The 20,237-nt window shown below is 45.1% G+C and overlaps 1 long non-coding RNA gene across 1 annotated transcript; it reads left to right on the top strand.

Annotated features, from left to right (window-relative positions):
- The first annotated feature begins 5,082 nt into the window (after nt 1–5,082).
- LOC124308335 (uncharacterized) lies at nt 5,083–19,321 on the top strand. Its single transcript, XR_006908967.1, has 3 exons — nt 5,083–5,093; nt 13,917–13,922; nt 19,143–19,321. It is a non-coding gene; the product is annotated as an uncharacterized LOC124308335 (long non-coding RNA).
- The last annotated feature ends 916 nt before the right edge of the window (nt 19,322–20,237 follow it).

The raw sequence follows: 20,237 nt of genomic DNA, 5'->3' as shown, positions 1-20,237 counted from the left end.
GAAGCGCGCGACGCGTACCCGAATTATAATCAGGCATTAGAACCGACGGTGAAACCTGGCAACCACTACCGTGTACATCCAGCAAGTAGTGCCTACTTGTGGTGAAAAAAGTTGAGGGCTTAGTTTACGACCCCCTTCAGGGGAGACACGTTGGGAGCGACGACGCCAACGGCACCGACAATCGAGCCCTTTGTCTTCCTCCTCCACCGCGTTTCACCCGCTCTATCCTCGCCTGTCCTCCTGCACCCGGGGAGCAATCGCGACCAGCGTTTTCCGTTCTCGCGCTGTCCTCCGGAAGGCGGTCCAATCTGCACGTACTCACTGCAGGATGTGCGTATGCTCGAGTTAGCTGTGCTCCTCCACAACCGCGCTGAATGGCCGTAACGCTCTCGCGGAGTCGTATAAAATAGACACAACACCGGTACGTGCCTGTAAACGGCAACACCAGATCCCCGGTTAACCCACTGTTTACATACTTCCCTGTCACTGTACACTATAAAAAATACTATATAATGACCCGGGCTCTCGTTCGCTAGTTCGTTGACAGCATCAGTCGAGTCCGGATTCCAAACGTCGCGAAGTCGTATCGGTTCGATTAGGTCCCGACCACGCATCTCGGGTCAACTAATCGTTGCACGAACGGATGCATTGGATTAATTAATACTCTTGCTGAGCAAGCGACGACGTCGAGTTTGCAGGTTCGGCTGAGAGCGTGTAATTATATTTCGGGAATCCCGCATCACGTGGCAATTGAAATCGATATTTTCGTTGTGGTAGGATCATCTAGACGTTAGATGTACCCTCGTAGCTTGTGTGCCAGCCTGTAGCGTCCGTCGTGAGAGGCTGAATGAGAAACCCCTGTTGTGTGTTGAAATTATTTTACGAGAACGCGATTCTTCAGCTTCTCTCTTGCCGCTGGAGAGAGAGAAGGCGAGGTTTCTTTCAGGTCCGCATAAGTCCGGACTATATATAGATCCTCACGAGTCTCCGCAGCCACTCTCTGGCCGCACTCGATGTCCTCTTGGAAACCAGAGTCTTGCGGTTCAAAGATTTCCCTCCACGCTCTTACGCGTGACGTGAAACGTGAATACGTTGTATAACTGCCTACCGATCATCCCTGATTGCCCGAGGCGTCGCCTCGCGGTTTACCTCTCACAAACGATCCTACGTTGCAATGCACCTCGACGCGTAACGGTCAAAGGAAGGAAGGAAGGAAGGCAAACTAATTACTCGCCGGTGCATAACGGCTATCGACTGGTAGATACAGACATACGCGTCGCTTGCTACACAACTCTTGAACGTAGGCGGACTTCTGCCTGGCGGATTTATTGGCTTGGGTGTAACCCATACCTCGCTAACTACCGCGGTGGCAGTCACGAACCAAGAATGTTACATCGGACGACATATCGGATTAGGAAAAGGTTGATGGTAAAGTGAATCGCCTGTCATTGGTTTGGAAATGAACAGGGTGCAAGGTGCCATACGGAATAAAACCTGCACTCTGTCAATTCGGAAGTGCGTCCGTCAGTCGTCCGCGTCTTAGTGTGTCAAGTTATCTTTCGAGTGGCCTCACCGAGACTTCTGGATCTCGAACGACTCCGCTTCGTTACGGCTATGAACTCCTCACGGTTTCGTGGCGGCTAGTTTTGTGAGCCACTGCTACCGAGTCGATTACTATCAAGCCCATGGTTGTCCATGAGGACAAACAAATGTGCACCGCTTTCGATACGGCGTTAAGTAATTTACGATCCGGAGATGCCCTACAATCTTATCGCCCCGCCGAGAGGTTTTCAACCTTCGCACCGCTCGCTCTCTTCTCCGATGCGTCATAATCCCGGATCTCCCGCAACTCGGAGCTTGTGAAACCGCGACCGCTAATCCGCTTTCGGTACCGTGCAAGAATCGGGCAAAACACGGCCGAATCACGAGTCTGCGGCACCGAGTGGGTCGGGTATAAGGCGAGATACGGGGCATGCGGAGGGGGACGCGGGGCCCAGGCGGTGCTTTCCAAGATCCAAGTTCCCACAGACTTGGTGGGACTCGTTGGCACACAAAAGCTTATCTTCTGAAAGATTCGCGGGCTTCTCGTCCGCGGCACATTCATGCATCGGGGTCTTGTGAAGCGTCGACGCTCGGATCCACACCCACGTCACCGCTCTTCCTCTCTTTCTCTCGCTCCGCGTCTTCCTCTCCCTCTTTCTCGCTCCTTCTCACCACCCCGTATTTTTCTCCGGCTCCTCTCCTCCACCTACCGCGCGTTTGTTCTTCGATGGGAACGCGAGTCGCGAGACAAAACCAGACGGACGAGGAACGGCTGAAGCTGGTGGCGCGAATCGGGTTTAGGACTGTGTCAAATGACAGGAGAGAGGAGACTCTCTCGACGCTCTTCGCAAACCTCGGACGAACGAATGAGGCCAAAGGTCCCGTGGGAATGAGAAAAAAAATATCTCCCTCAGACCGGCATCTCGGGATATGTTCATGTTCACAGTACCATTCTGTATGCGATTTTTTGCCTCATCTCTTACGCCTTGGAACAACGAATAATTTATAACGGAACCAGTCAAGACCGGCTAATTATAGGTTTTCGGATGTTTCTAAAGTTTCTATTAGAAATAAATGTCGACAGTTGAAGATAGCAGATCATTTAACGGCGAAGAATATACCGTAGTATCCTAACGAAACATTGTTCATAATTGGAAAGCGAGAGAGCGTCGATGCCGAGGCAGTGAAACGTTATCCAAAAGCTTGGCCTCGACCTCAATGATATTGAGGTACATACCCTAGTATAACAATCAAAGGTAATTTACGAAACAGTATCAGGAGCCACTCTATCAGCACTGTCTAAGCAGAAGCATGAATCGGTAGAAAACGGGACTATCGCAACCTTGATAAAAGATAAACTTCAATATAGCTCTCTTACCGTGAAACTCGTTTGAGTCTGGTTTCGACTCTGAAGGAAAAATGCAAGCTGATATATTGTACGTAGGTATAATTCGAAGCGTGCCCACAACAGGGCGGGATGAACGCAGGGATCTGGCCGCGGGTCGCGGTGCGTTTGTAAGATAAAAGCGAGCCCTGAAGCTGGCGAGTCATTACACGCCGAATCGCGGGTACCTCGAGTCGAGGTTCCCGGCTCAAAGTCCGTTTCGGTATTTCTTTAACTTGTTGTTTATGCGCGAGGTGTGAAGTCCCATAATCGGAAACCGCTGCACTCCCCGCGCCACCCACGTGGGCACCAACCAGTTCGCCATACTCGGCGAGGCGTTGATTTTCGCACGAACTGCACATGCGTATACGTAACATACGAGAAGACGGATGGACGGATGGACGGATGGAAGAACGGACGAACGAGGGACATGTGCGGGATTCTTAAAAGACATATGCTGGACATTACGTAATTGTAAACCACGAAGGATGTGGGCGGGTGCGTAACAGGACAGGACAGAAGTCCCGGAGTCCTATTTTCTCCAGGGGTCGATCTTTCCTCCGCTAATCGAGCGGTTAGTCGAACTTTGTTTGCTCGACTTGGTCCAGTCCTCGCGCAGGCAGATGTTACGTGACGTCGTTTGCTCGGCTAGTTAGCCACCTAGTTGTTATCTGGGCATCGTTAGTAGCTTCCGGAAAATTTATGGATAAGCCGGGTTTCCGACTGCCGCGCCTACTGTCTCTTCTACGATACACATCGCCGGGATTCACCGTTTCCGTTTTCGACCTACAGAGAAACGGCTTCACCTTGAACACGGATAATTCTCAAAAAGGATATCACGAGTCCTGGGAAAGTCCCGATTCGTCTTGACGCGTCACCGTTTACGAAGCTTGTTAAGGGGGTGCGTCTTATTTGAGGCGAGAGAACGCGTCCTGTGCACGCCATTACTGACAGATTTAGTCAATAGATGGCAACGGGCGAACATGTGTGAAATTAGCTTAATCTCTCGGCTCCGATGACAATAGAGATACAACCATACATCGTGTCCGACGTGCGGGACATTGCCTCTACACGGGTGTCAGATTCAGTCACCCCTGCACCGACACTGTCCTATCCCCGCGTAAATACATTAGGGGATGATCCTCTCAGCGGCGTAAACGCGGCAGGAAATCTCCGCACACGTAATTCAGGGATGAAGATGTGCTCTTGCGATCTGAGGACGAGTTTTTCCCTCGCTCGCTAGTAGAAGTCCGTATTCCGATCGAAAAAAATATTGTCCCTCCGTTACTTTGTCTCTTATTTTTCTCCTACCATTGGTCAATCCTTGGCCATCTACGATTCGAGCAACGAGAGTCCGAAGAGACAGTTTCGGCTCCTGAAGCACCGCGTCCTTACATATTGGCAAATTCTACGCCGCTGGGGCAGAGATATCGGGGCAACAGCTTCACAATGAGCCAGCTGGCGCGTGCTGGGGTTGTAACCCCTAATGTAGTTATATAGTGTAGTTTGGTACGCACACACGCGTCCGTCACAAGCAAACAATAAGCGTGGCTACGACCGAGGACTCGTATGTGCGCGGACGTGGATGCCTCAACGCTTTGTTGTCGTGGTTCCCGCGTCACTGCACCCATCCTGCAGGCATCGTTCATCGTCCATTGCCCGTGAATTCTTTATTTTCGAAGCGACGCCGAGCAACATGTGTACGCGATTCCAAAGTTGACGCCACCGCTCTGCGAAGGCTGCTAATTGAGTTGTTCGCTTTCGACGATATTATATCAAGCCGGCTTTGGTTCTGCCTCACCTGAAGTTACTACAACCTACCCGGTTTTTGAAAATTATTTTATTCATATTTTTTTACACTTTGGGAATTTCAGCTGAGTGATATTGAACTCTGCGTTAAGCGATTCCTTGGAGGAATGTGTGAATTTGTAAAATTGTGAAATTGACCGAAGTAAATAATTGTCGAGTAGATGTGCGTGTTCGTATTCGGAATGATCTAACTGATTGTTTTAAGGCTCTATCAAAGTCGTAAATTTGATGTTAATGATACTTGGAAAGCGATTGTTACAAGTATTTCTCAATTTTTGTAGATCAGCGAATGTGGAAGTAAACGTGTCTCTCGATAATTCTAGATCAGCTGATTGTGATCCAAACAGAAGTAACAATAGTTATCATTAAATGATCAGAATTTCGTCGAATACTGAGTTACTGAAAAGAACGGGTTTCTTGGCGAGGCTGTTCTTGCAAATTAGGAAACTAAACAACAGCGTCAATTATATTTTTTTCTCTCCAAAAACCCGTAATCTACAGCAACATAAGAAAGCAGACTGAAAAGGTCTCAGGCGCGAGAGGATCACTTGAATGATTGAAAACGGATAGTCCATAGCAAAGAATAAAATCATCCGTGTAATTCATAATCGGGGCCTTAGATATAGATGTCTCGGAGGTTCCTGGGCCCGCGATATTGTTTGGCCTCCCCCGCCGGTAGGGGGGGGGGGGGCAGGCGACCCCAACGTCATGATTAAGTAATAAAACATTTAGATCCCTCGCGACCCCAAACTGAAAAACATCCCTCCGGCCCTTTTATTCTCTGTCTCTCTCTCTCTCCGCCCTTTTCCGTCCCTCCGTCCCTCCGTCTCTCTCCTTCTCTCTCCCCTTCTCACTCTTTGAACGGTGAGCTGCGGGCTGCTTCGTAACGTGACTTTCCCGCACGAAACGCACACGCGCAAACAGAGCGGCTTATACACTCGCACCGCATACGGGAGGGCGTGACAACAGATGCGGCCCAGCGCAGATATCTACCCTCGGTCGTTTTGCTCGCTGCGGATCCGGCGGGCCTTCCGATTTTTCAGATCTCAGATAGCACCGCGCATTATGCGACCCGTTCTATGGTTCATGTATCAGATCTCATCTGTATGGTTAGCAAGTAATTGGCCCAATTGAGTTGTCCCGGTACGCATACTTCGTCGCATTGTCGACGCACTCATCTGAGGGTTGTTTAAGGAACCGGCAGCCGTTACGAAAAGCACAAAAAAGCTCTGCTATTCGTCGAAAGAAATTACAAGCACACTTCTGGCCGAGTGAGGATAGAAATTGTTCTTACAGAAATTTTCCTGTCACCGCGTTAAATACCTGGGTAGAAATTTTTTCATCGAAGAATATCTTCGCCTGGAAAAATTGCCCCTTTCCCTTAACGCGCCCCCCTACCTCGTCCGTAGAGTGAATTATCTCACGCACGTCGCATGCGGTAAAACAGCGCCCTTTATACATAGCTTAGCCGCAGTTCGCAGCGTCCGGAAGTTGATTTATCGAGCCGCCTTAGCCGCTGCGGATTCCAAGCAATTCCGGTTATTTCGGTTACCGAGTATCTCCACCCTCGGGACGTGCCGCAGAATTACGGCAAGCGAGTTACAAGGCTCGTTTCGATATCCCGTACAAATTGCAGCCTGATTACGTTAAAGTAGCTCTCCGCTTCCGCACGCTTCGCTGTGGAGGATTGCTGAAAACACGCCAGGTTTCCGGTACCCGAGAACAAACCGAAACTCACCTTTATACGATATGTATGAGCTTGTAAATTCGCGGGCGAACAGCGTTTCCTCTGTTGGTGAAATTTATACGACAGCTTCTCCCGCCCCACCCACTCTCCTCCCCCCTCTTCGCGGACGAGACCGATTATTTCGTTGTGCAAACAATCCCATTTCTGTAAACGATTGCCGGAGGAGCATTGAGGCGTAGGTAGGCTTGGGCCACGTGATTAGTCTTCGACGGCGACCCCATTATACAAGAAGACACGTGCCGGCAGCCCCTCTGGGAAACAGTTCCATTGCTCGGCATGTCCCACATCCAGCTTACTCTTCGCCCACCGATATTATAACCGAACGCACGATCCTTAACGACGACGAGGGTTAATACGCGGCGGCGTAAACTTGACCATATACGGTTCAGGATTGCATCGTTTACCGGGAAATTTACACGGATACGATTAAAAAGGGACGAAATTAATGGTTTTACCATTTCAAATGTATAACGCCTGCGAGCGGATTCGTCGTAGAGCTGTTTCGAAAATGGATTGAAAATTTGTCAAATTATTCATGCAACAACGATAACGAATTTCTTCAGTACTTTCGTCTCCGTGCGCTCTCGGCGTTCGTTGATTTTTGTTTTCGATCCGAACTCAAGCGGCAGTTTGCGAGACGACTTGGTGCCTTCTGCGAGACAGCGACGAGGGGCGTGGAGAGGCCCCTGAAGGCGTATCTTTCCCTTCTAAATTTTTACCGTTACGCGTAGGGGTGACGTTGGCTAACACGTGAGTTTACGCCAAGGATTTTGAGGCGTAGCTCAAGTGGTATCCGACCTCGTCTAGTATGTCAAGTTATAATATGAATAGAATCGTATTATTATAGACGTAACGGCACGCGACGTTCGCTTCACCCACACGAGGAACACGCTCGCATCATGCGTGTACGCGTGCATCTGCAGGGGTGCGCGTTAAACGTAAGAGAGATGAGAGAGAGATGGGAACGGTAGAAAAATGGATTGAATTTGAGAGAGGATCGAATCGTCGTTAGCGGCACATCGGAAATAAATTCAGGGAAAACACAACGTCGATACAACCGCTGGATTCGTTTCGAGGTGGCTTAAGGAGCACGCGAACCTCTCCGACAATAAAGTTGATTGGTCGGGCCCTCGGTCGAATTGCTTTTCACTCGGTAAGTCCTCTCCTCTCCTCTTCTCTTTCCGAGTCGACAACGGAAATACACCCTGGAAAGACCTTTACGGAAATATAACCAGCAGATAGTAGATATTACTGCACGAGAGTGGCGTGAGTCGCTTTTCCCCCTGCAGAGATAGACTGACGCATAATTTCCGGCTTCGGAGGATCCATCGATCAAACACTTCGCCTGATGACGAGTGCCTCCTCGAGAGGAGAAGTTAGCCGCTAATCGCAAGACACAAAGTGCAGTCTACCACCTCGTATCGGGATATAAATAAACCCGACTGCTGGTCTGTCGGAACTTTTCTCGCTTTATAAGCGATACGTGTCGATTCACTGTTTATTTATTTTCTGCTTACCCTGCGGTCGTAAACTATATACAAGCTTAGAAAGTTCGACGCTGAGGTTAGGAGAAGGGCCTGAGCGATCTCGGCGGTTTTTCTATCCACCGAAAAGTATAACTGCGGGCTTCAATTTTCCCTCCGTTTCAATTTCGGTCTCACCAGTCTGCGCGGTAATTATCCCGTAGATTAGACAAAGCGTTTCATCGTCAGGAATCGGCGATCTTCGGGTCGGTATTTATCTGGAACCCTTTGATGGACGACCTCCTGGGCCAGAAGTCTGCGGGCCGGTTTCAGGTTGCCTCATAAAGAACCCGGAGATCGCAAACTTGAGCTTCTGTGTCACCGAAAGAACTCGGCGGTCGTCTTTGCCTGGGCATGGATTCATTTCACGCCTGCTTGAGCAAGGCGACCCACGACTCATCGTCTGGCTCACGAGCCTCGAGACATCGCGGTCTTAAAAAATTTACAGTTTATATAAATCACAAGCGTTATGGTCGCCACCTCCTTTCTAAGCGCGCAGGTTCTTCGGTCAAGTTGGAGAAAAAATCTCTAGGGACAAAAAATGATTGGAAATAGAAAAATCGACAGAGGATATACTTAAAGTGATTCGTTCCTTGACCGGCAAACATATTTCCAATTTTATACACTGTCGTTTTCGACGGCTCGCATTTCGTGAAATATTACGTTATCACACTTGGAATACGAGGAAGTTACGACAGTGTCAAAAAAATGTAACAAATTATCTGTGCCAACATGCATAGTCGCGAAGATGATAAACTCCGCCAAAATTGTGGACGTAGAATTATCTCAGCGTTAATTTTAATCATCGACCAACTTCCTGCAGACGATACGCAAAAAAGCTGCTGGAATAGCCAAAAAATATTCGGCCGCATTTACAGTAAAACATATTTTGTCAAGATTTTCGGTCAAATTGTTTAGCACCGAAAAGTATTCCGCTTGGATGGAAATTCTTCGCAGTCCGTGATTCGAATAAAATTTTGAGAAAATTCGTAGATAATAGTTATGATTTGACATGAAATTCTCAATTGCCAATTCTCGTCAGACGCTGGGTCTGTAAGATTGTTTGAAAATATTTTTGTATTTGGGAAGTCGGGAAGCGTCGAAATCACTCGCGTGAATTGAAAATGGAAACCGCAAGGATTTTTCCGCGTCGAATCTGTCGCGGTAGTTGAAACGGTGGAAAATCAAATTCCGTCGAATTTTATACCCCATAACAACGAAACGTCCCGATCTGGGTCACGAGTGAGATATTTTTTGATAAAAATAACGACGTTCTGGCCGAACATTGATAAGGCGCAGCGGCGCCGAGACGCTCGGTCTCACGGTTCTCGCTCTTATCCTTACCCAATCCTACTATCGTGCAGGAAGTAGTAGGCGGTCTGTATCTCTGCGTGGTGATACTTCACTCAGGTCTCCTTCCAGCCCATTCGCATGCCGGGCACGTGAAAATCTTCCCTCCGGTTATGCGGCGTGCGAAATTCCGTGGCGTTTCTTCCTTTTCTCAACTTGCGTCGATCCTTTTTTCCATCTCCGAATAACAGCGATTAAGAGAATCTCTCTTGAGACTTCCGGCGGGCGGCAAACGTTCCGCAGCTGACGTTAGTTGAGAAAAATTAGAAGTTGATACGGGGAGCGCCTCGTGCGTGTAAGCCGATCCTTCCTCCTCCTTTCTTTCTCTCCTGTATATATCCTGTCGGCCGCGATGCCGCCTGTAGATAATTAGAAGATGCTGCCCAACGAGAAGCCTACATTCGCGCGTTATCTCCTCGCGTCTGCCGGTTGTTTAGACTGTCGCGTACCTTTTTCGACACCGGGAAGATCTGACGCGGCGCAGGTGGCCGTGAGGACGAGATTAGGAGCGAGAAAAAGGGATCGGTGTTTTCCTTCCTCCGCCACCTGGAGTCGCGTTATCGCGAATAACCGAGATGAAACGAAACCATAACGTGGAAGCGGGAAGTGAGAATCCTCGAATCGCCGCGTGGGTACAAACGGAGGGTATTTTCTCAGCCGCACTCGTACACACGTAACGCCTCTGCAAAACGCCGCCTCGCGCAAGGCGTGAGAACCGAGTGCCATCCACTGTCACTCAGTCATTATCATATCTTCACTCATTAGCGCCATGCGTGATACCGCCGAGAGGCTGGCTGGTTCGCCTTACAATATCGTTGCTCGAGCATCCAGCCGTAGGGTGCCAAGCAAGTGCAGCAGCCTCTTCCCTCTGATTCTATGCGAAGCGGACGAGCCGAGCGAGCTTCTCGCTTATCGTGAAATAATCGTCGATGATCGTTGCTGTGGGAGCAGACCGGACCGGGATTTCCGCGGGAGCTGTTCTCACCCAGGAAATGACCTTCGCGGGTAAAAAAGGGCCCCCCGAAGGACGGACGGAGGGCGTACTCGTCGCGCTATCTCGGTCTTGACGCCACGCCATGGGAATTGATGCGATAATGGCGAAACACGCGGTGTCGACGGGACGAGCAGCGTTACGCGTTGTATTGTATGATATACAAACTGTTTACGAACTGATTATGTTGTAACTAGATCGGTATCGCCGGCTAGATACGGGGCTATTAATTTCTCACAACTAAAAGCCACTTCGGCAAACGCGCCAGGCCTCGCATGCCTCTACATAACGCGACTTGCCAACACAATACAAATATCACAGGAATGATAATCGTCCGCGATGATACTATACGATACGATTTCCCCACCGGACAGATAGATAGCCCGCAATATTTCACGCTCGGAAGGAGCCGGATTCGGTGCAGTTTGTCTTTCGGCTCGGGAAAAACCTGCTCCAGCCGCATGGATCGCTATTTGGTTCTTCTTTCTCGTCTTAACCTGCGGGCTCTCCTGATAACGGATACAACGAAAGGATCTCTTTGTCGGTAAAAGACAGACAACAACGACTCAAGGACACTGAAGTATATGCGTAAGACGATGATCTTTGACGCAAATCGTGAGTATTGTTCGATTCACATCTGAATTTTTGACAATTTTTCACAGTTTTACCAGTTATAAGAATATCTCATTTCATTTACACCTGTCAATTATGAATTGACAGCTTTCTGAATTACACTTGCTTGCGCCGTGTGTTCGTTCATTTATAATTAGCATGACAAATAACTCGTCTTTGTGTCTTATTTTATTGAGTATTTAATCCATGTGATCAAGGTAGAAAAAATTTAGACACATGGTCTGTGTTGAAAATTTATTGTACAGATTTGAGATTGTCAGTGTCGAACAAAGATTGCTACAAACTTGAAACACCTAGTCGGAATGCAATTCTGCTTGCAATTTTTGCCATTAAATACACCAGAGCTTAGAATATTCGAATATCCGCTTGAGAAGTTGAATATTCTTTAAAGAAATTATTAATTAATATTTTTCTGAAGGCTATAAATAGTCTCTAGACATTTTATCATTAATGGTTTGAGTAAAGCGAAGCCAATATTCACCTACCTCATACAGATATTTCAACATTATATCACTTGATAAAAATCAAAATCGTTTGATTCGGTACGATGCCCGCTCACTTCTGTAAAGTAACAGCATTGAAGTCTGCGAAATAAATTATTGTATTTACTTACAACTCTTTGAATAAATATTCACAAGTTCCTCGCCGTATTTCATCTGAAAATCAGTGTAACGTTCTATTTAGAATTTTTAGCCTAATTTCATTTAATACGGTTCGACCTATCCTATATATGCTCTAATAGAAGAATAAGAAAAGTCAGTTCTATGCGTATACGTGTACTAATTACGTTACACACAGACATACAAATTTTAGTGATTAATTGTAAGTAAGTCTACTGAATCTGATTCGATCAGTTCAGATGCAGTGTTTGCGATTAAAAGTCGATTATTCCTCGATACTTACAATTAGTCAACTTCTAATGCATTATTATTTTCTCAAATTGATTACTAATCATCATTTTCAAATCGCGTTCGAAATCCTAATCTGAAATTCAATGATACGATCTCCATTTGTACCTAATTAGCCTGTGGTTTGTGCTAGATTTGTGCAATAGTCAGAATATTTTTTAGAGAATAATGAAATATGGTATAAACAGCAAGTCGTGCGTTAGCATAAAATTGTGAAATTTGTTCATGACGTCGGCAACCTCGAGACCGCAATGTTACTTATTGTCAAAAGATAACAAACGCGATAAAGAGTGTCAACTATCTTTAGATTTTTAACCGTAACGTCGCGGTGGCTCATAACTTGAAATTTGACAAAATGCATGCTTGAAAAATGAAACACGTGATTCTAAAAGGATGTAATCAGACTTCAAAACTTGGCGAATCACTTAACCCTGAAATTCTACATAAAGAACAGTTCTTAAACAACCAAGAAACTTTCAGTATAATGCTTCCAATATTTTTGAAAAGGAAGCTATATTATCAGATCGTTCTTCGGAAGATATTCAAGATGAAAAGTGTTTGAACTATGAAATTTTTGGTATCCTGTCAAAATTTTTACGTATTCGAAAATAAAACAAGCTTCCGTTATATTTTCCGTGGAATGGGCTCATTCCCTTTAACGGGTCTTTAAAATAAGGAATTAAGCCGCCAATTTCGTTCCGTTTACTAGATATTACGTCATATACGACTCAGATTATGGCGGAAAAGAAATTTTTGCACAAAATTTCGAATGAAAAAGTTTAAATCAGTTTGGTCTGCACTTCATTACCGCTCCAAAGTAAAGAGAATAGAAATTTTTTTATCGAGGAGATTTGGGAAAAACGGTCCGTTTCCTGATTTGGAATTGCTTATCGTTACGCATCTGAGCATACTCAGAGCGATTAACAACGTCGAGAGCTTAGGCTTAGCGAGCTCAGCTATTACTTCTTTGGGGGTTGGTCTCAGTCATGGAAGGGATGGTCGAGGAAAGAATCTATACGTACGGCGAGTGACAACGAGGCGTGCCTACGTGCCGGTACAAAAATACACACACGGGGCGTCGCCGTATACCTGCGTATGGATAGAAGAGCGAGATAAGGTGAAGACGCAGAAGTGGCCCGAGGGGCTTGACGTTGATATCACTTATCTGACCAAACTATATCTTCAAATCATCAAGTGAGTCAATTCCCGGCCAACCAGCTGATCAGATAGGCTTAAATTTCTATAGATAAGATTAGAGAGAAGTGCTTGAATCAGGAAGTCTCGATGATCCACTAATTAAGTCGCCCGGTTATAGGCGATATCTTCAAATTTTGATTGTAGGTGTCGATAAAGGCTTATCGCTAAATAGCGAACACGCCATGGATATGTTCTATTCCATTACGGCATCCGCTCGTGATATTAGTTCGCCAAATACTGACAATAATTTGTCGGGAAGGCATGATCTTTATCGGTATTCAGATTATTGGATTGAATCGAAAATCGTTTTCAATGTTTTGAACGTCAATTGATACAACAGAAATATTGTTTGCGGAGCTTCTCGCCTCGAGTTATGATTTTCTTATTTAATATCGACGTTTCATACTCAATCAATGTACACATTTCTACAGCGTAATCGACTGAGATGCTAATCTATCTAACGGAATGCTTCATACATATATAATGGGCAAAGCTTTGAGGCAACTAAATAGGTACGCCTAAATATAAGACTACCCATAATTTAATATCAATATTATCGTGGATCACGAGTTAGCTGCACTGTAAATTGAAAGAAAGAGATTTCGGTTACAAGTTAAGGGGGGAAATAGGTTTAGGACTAGGTTTTTTTTAGTGATTTTCATGAATTTGTTTGACATGAAAGGAATGTATATGATTTATTGAAACTGTGACAACATTTTATACATATATTCAAATAAGTATCGTCATTTTTTCGAAGTATTTCCTCGGCAAATATGGAAGATATCAGCTGCCACCTATCGGAGGTCACCATCAGACTATGTACATTCTGGAGGCCACAGTTTTCATCTAAAATCGATAAAGTTTCGAATTTACTTTCATAACATGTCTTCCTTCTGTACGAACCTAAATTCGGAGTAATGTCATTGATTGAAAAAAATTTTTGTTGCAAAAAAAGTGTGAAAAAAATGGCAAAAAATTATGCTCTTCTATTTAAACACCTCTAAGAAATGCAGGAAGTTAGCTTCATATAGAAGAAAGACATGTTCTTAAAGTAAATTTGATACCCTATTGATTTCAGATGAAAACTGTGGCTTCTAGAATGTGCACAAACAGCTGCATCTGATGATGACCTCTGACGGGTGGGCAGTTGATATCTTCCAAATTTTCTGAGCAAATACTGTGAAAAAATTACGATATTTATTTCAATATATGTTTAAAATGTTCTCAAAGTTTCAATGAATTATATACATTTCCTTCTGGCCAAAAAATTCATGAAAATCATTAAAAGAACGTAATCCTAAACCTTTCTCCCCCAAAAAGCCATGAAATAAATAATTCGGCGTGCATTGCCAGGTGTTTCATTTCTGTCAAGCTGGCCGAGGCTATAATCGGCGGTCGTAATTAAAAAATGTTCGGGATGTATCGATAAGGAGAGACAAGGAGAATGCAGGGAGATAGGTAATCTATCGGAGGGGAGATGTGCGAACGCGTCGCTGTCGATCACTGAGACGCTCGTTCGATGGTCGGATCGCCCAATCCCTCTCCGGATATCGCAACATCGGTCAATACTCGCCAGCTATCTCTTATCACCGAAATTGCGCCCAGCAATCAGTATCGTCGCTTCACTACGATCCTCACACAATATTACACTCAGGATCGGACACACGTAATTCTAATCGCCTAATCACGATATATCTATGAGACTCAATGTCTTGTAGCATGATTACGCTTCGATGTTGTCGAAAAATTGTTTGTAAGCAAAAATTGCGAACGCCGCGTTATCGAATTATTCCTCAGTTTTATTGTTCCGACAGAAAATAACAATTATATAAGTCAATCACGGTTTTGGCTGGTCTACAATCTTTTCGCAACTATTCGCTGTACAGAAGCTCACGAGTTTTTTAAAGCTTTCTTTGTTACACCCGCAGGTGTAATATTCTTCCAAGATCAGCATCACTTGATCGCTGATCGCCCGATCACTTATAATCATAGTAACCAATCGTGCCTTAGAATTGTACGAAAAGAGGTTCCTATAATTCGACGTGAACTAATCGTGATTAACAAAAAAAGCTAATGTGCACGACTAATCCGAACAACTTTATCGGGATTAGGCTGACATTTTTCTCATGGTCGTGATTCTCTTATCATCTATAATCGAACCTACATCCCACTCTCTGCCATAGAGAAGATTGTCTTCTCTGGTTTCCGAACACAAGAGTTTCGAGTGTATATTCTATCCGTTGGTCGCGTGTCTCTAACCGTACATCGTTTGCGAATCGATAAAACAGAGGGAACCGATTAACCGCCATTCCTGATTGAGGCTCAATTACCCCGTCCTTCGGCAATGTTCGAGGGCTGTGCAATCGCAGCGTAAAGCCGTAGGAAGCCAAAGGTGTGTCGTACCGGATTGAATCTAACGCGGCGCGTCGTCGAGATTAGCATTGGAGGTACCGCGGGATTTGAGGCTGCAGGCGTCGCTTTGCTTCACCCTCGATCATTGACTTCCGGAGTTTTCCTTTCCAGGAGGCGGTCGACTGCCTCCTCTCTTGAATCCAAATCGAATGAACGTAACCGGGTAGACGCGACTTCCGAAGACCGAGGATCGAGGATCGAGGATCGAGGACTCGGGTCTCCTTGCTGCTAGGGTGTTGGCGTTAGCGGTGGGAAGTCGGAACGTCGGGATGTCGAGGGAGAAAAATGAGTGAAATCCATTAGAGGGGATTCTGCGAGCCGGGTCGAGGGGGTCACTGTCGATACACGCCACCGTCGGCTTCGTCGTCGAATCGCCTCGCTCCTGTCATAATCTGACGATAACTATACGTCACGTGCATCGTTAATGCTTTTTTCAAATTTTTTATTGCGATCCGTCTCGCTGCAGCGCTGCATAGAACGAGACGCCGAGTCGCGGCCTCCGAACCTTGACTCAAGATTGTATGTCCGCTTCGTTTTTGAAAAACGATCACGATTGGAACGATGATGCGAAAAGCATCGAGGATCATTTTGGTGAAACACAGGATCTAACGAACGAAAAAATCAGGAATCATCAGACTTTTGTGGTTTTCAATTATATCCTGCGGCAGGAATCTATTTTCAAAGATTATGAAGTAAACGAGGTGGGTTGAGTTGTTTCATTTTGTCTACAACCCGCGATAATGGGAATAACCTCGCCCAGAGTTTAGATACTACACATCGTCAGAATGGCCTGTTCAGTCGGAAAAAACCGGCAGAAGATGAGAAAAATGACAAAAATCTGAATGAACGTTTAAAATCGATCGCAGTAAAAATGTTTCGCCGTTTATCGTACCAGATAATTGGTAAGCGAATCCGAAACGAACGCAGCACTCGTCGGGAGGTGGATATCCGAAGGCTGCGCGGGGTGTAAACGGCATAAAACAAACAGTTATACCTACACGGCGAGCATATGCGGTATGGGTATAATAAATGATTAACAATCGGCAACGATTACGATTGAAAGAGAGTAGAATGAAATCTGCCCCAATTGAAACGTTCGTCACGCCCCCTCCTCAAGGGCTCGTTCGACCATTATCGAATTGTTTCAACGATTGGCCCCGCGCCTCGTTTCGCTCAGGCATCGCGGTTCTGCCCCGTAAGCGCGTACAAGGCACAGACCGAGAAACGAAGGGGTGTTTGGACATGTGGGCACGTGCTGCGTCCCACTCGGACTCTCGATTGCCGCGACGAGCCGTTTGTCCGGTAATGCGCGAATTGTGAGGTCGATCTTGAAACAAAAACTCTCGCGAAGGGTGCCATCTGTCAGCGGGGGGATCGGAAAAAGAGCATCCGCGTGCCGCGCCGCGTTTAACCCCTGAAAGGGGGTTGAATGGGGCGGAATCCGCGCACCGGAGTACCTTGCATCGCATCCAGGAACCTCGGGCCTTCCCGCATAACCGCGTGTACAACACACTCCGCATCGGTGCTAGACTCGCGAGGCGGGGGCGCGGATCCTAGCAATTACACGCCCTGGAGTGCTCTTGCGGACGGATCCCCATTAGGGACGAGTGCAGGGGCGAGGAGAACAGGGAAGCTCACTTACTTACCCCCGCGCATGTGTCGACGCGCCTGTGTCTTTTCAGACTTTGTTCAAACGGTCCGGCCAACCGTGAATTCCGTTTGCTGATCTCTTTTCACCGATTCAATTCACCCACTCTGCACGCTCCGACCCCGCTTCGAGGTTCATCAATTATCATTAGGCAGATTTTTATATTATTATTATTATTATTATTATTGTTATTATACAACACCGACGGGGTTACCGATCACTTGATCGCTCCCAATTACCGATCTTTTCATTTTTCAAAGGATTAATTACTCTCTAAATGGTTCAGTCTACTCCTTTTCCTGAAAATCTCCACACATTTCTTTCAAACATTGTCCGACAGTATCTTTAAGCTGAAATCCAGCGTTTCTCTAACGCTTTTAATATTTGAAAAAATCCCAAGAAATGTTTAGAAACGTCTGAGAATTCGGCGGCATCTTGCCGCAATATCTGATGAAAACATCTTACGATATTATCTGCAGGTCATTAATTGTTTTAGCAATCCAAATGTCGCTATTGCGATTCATCATTCGGTAAGAATTTTGTACAAAAATTGTAAATATGTCAAACATACCAGACAGTAAAATGAACATAAATTAAAATAAAAAAAAAAAATCGAAAATAACTACATCCTAAAATTCGCGACTCCCAAGAACTACTGCTTGAGAAACTAGAAGCAACTCGTGCGAGAAAAAAATGATTGAAAATCGACTTTATAGGATCCCGTTTAAATTATGTTGTAATCCTACGGCTGTCCAAACAAAGGATGCTTTCATAATCTACGCTACCTGTAATAAGCCCAATTAACGCTTCCGTTGAGAAATGAGGCAAACCTAATGCAGGGACAAACCAACACGCGACGCTGTACAATGCATAGCGGCGTTCGAGCTGCAGAGCGTTGTAAACGAATGGAAGGTATGTAATTCACAGGCGATTGGTAACCGATTGGGTTGACGAAGGTACGCGAAGAGAACAATCGCACCTTTACGCCACAATCGCGGTGAGCCGATGTATGGACTGTTGGCTTTCCAACATTCTCGCTATAATATTACACATATATGTATACACATACGCGTACCCGTTCGGACCAATTATCAGGATAAACCGAGAAGCACGCCCCCTCGGTGATTGCGGCTAATCAGGCTGAAAGGCGGGATTTGAGATCATTAAAAAAATTATTCATGCAGGACATTGCACGGAGCCGAGTGATCGCTGATCAGCGCGCGGGCCGTGCGGTTTGGGGTGAGGAAAATCGCATTGCGGTTGATCGTTTATCACCGAGGATATCGTCGGCTTCTCGATCTCTTGACAGCTGGACGTACGCGCTCCTATCGCATTCTTTATTTTTCCTTCTCCTTAGATCTTTATGTTGTTTCGTCACTTATCGGACAAAGAAGTTACTTAATCTCTTGAGCCGGGTGAGCATGGTGTGACTCCTCCCACAAGACGAAAATACCAGTAGACGGTACGAGATAAGGAGAAGCTTGACGGTTGTCTCGTGTTCGGTAAATAGATGAGATATGTACCGAATGCCCCGGCTAGTTTCGCCCTTGAATGTGTCTAACAAGAAAACGGGAAACCCTCCGCTCGAACGGTGACAAAAAACGTGTTATTCAATACCCTGTACTAATTTCATTCCGGTCATAGAAAACCAAACGATCTCCACGGTATCTCCCTGCGACCAGAGACGTGTCGACAGTTTTTTTGTTTTTTTTTTTAATCTTTTTTCCGCGGTCGTGAGGAGATAAAAAAATTTGTACTGATTGTTATTCCAGTGTGAACCAGATGACGGAGAGTCGCATAGATTTTCCTCGTTCTGTCTTTTTCTCTCCAATATCTGACATTAGTTTTCTTTATTCAGATGTAGCGCGTCTAGTGTCGAGTTGCTTTAATCAAATCGCATTTGTGCTAATACGCGCCTGGTTCTTCCCTTGATGATAATTGAAACCCTGTTATTCAAAGTCGAGAACTCTGATCATCCGTAAACAGGGATAATTGCAGATAATAACACCGGCACACAAAAAAAATTGAGTAGAATGTGCATTTGACCGGACCTACCTACGGGTACGTATTTTGGTCCGCTGAATCCGAATTCGAGGTCAGTTTGACCCCTACACCCCCAAAATTTCGAGAAAACTTCGAAAAACCGTAAAAATGATGAAAATCGGCAGTTTTAATGATAAAAAAAATTTTTTGGAACTAAACTAAGCGTGATTTTCATGTATTTCGATCTGCTGAATATGAATCGAAACTTTATTGAGACCAAGAGCCATTTCAAATGTAAAAAAATCACACAAACCCTCCAAAATTCCGAAAAAATATAGTTTTCATGATAAAAAAACTTTTTCTGGTCCAATTCAGATAAAATTTTATATCTTTTCATGTCTTCAATTCGCATCTTAATTTTTTTAGTCTATTCACCCTCTAAAGCTGGAAAAATTCGAAAAAATTGTAAAAATTATAATTTTATATATATCTTAATTTTTTTAGTCTATTCACCCTCTAAAGCTGGAAAAATTCGAAAAAATTGTAAAAATTATAATTTTAATTTAATTTTATATATAATTATAATTTTTACAATTTTTTCGAATTTTTCCAGCTTTAGAGGGTGAATAGACTAAAAAAATTAAGATGCGAATTGAAGACATGAAAAGATATAAAATTTTATCTGAATTGGACCAGAAAAAGTTTTTTTATCATGAAAACTATATTTTTTCGGAATTTTGGAGGGTTTGTGTGATTTTTTTACATTTGAAATGGCTCTTGGTCTCAATAAAGTTTCGATTCATATTCAGCAGATCGAAATACATGAAAATCACGCTTAGTTTAGTTCCAAAAAATTTTTTTTATCATTAAAACTGCCGATTTTCATCATTTTTACGGTTTTTCGAAGTTTTCTCGAAATTTTGGGGGTGTAGGGGTCAAACTGACCTCGAATTCGGATTCAGCGGACCAAAATACGTACCCGTAGGTAGGTCCGGTCAAATGCACATTCTACTCAATTTTTTTTGTGTGCCGGTGTAATTGTTACGCAATGCGGTCTGAGGTTCCCTCCAGCTCGACTCTTCCTCCTCCCACTTTTTCTTGCGGCACAGC

Source organism: Neodiprion virginianus, chromosome 1 (assembly GCF_021901495.1).
Source record: "Neodiprion virginianus isolate iyNeoVirg1 chromosome 1, iyNeoVirg1.1, whole genome shotgun sequence".
Lineage (NCBI taxonomy): Eukaryota > Metazoa > Arthropoda > Insecta > Hymenoptera > Diprionidae > Neodiprion > Neodiprion virginianus.
The sequence above is the reverse complement of the archived record's forward strand: the minus strand, read 5'-3'. Positions and strand labels throughout refer to the sequence as shown.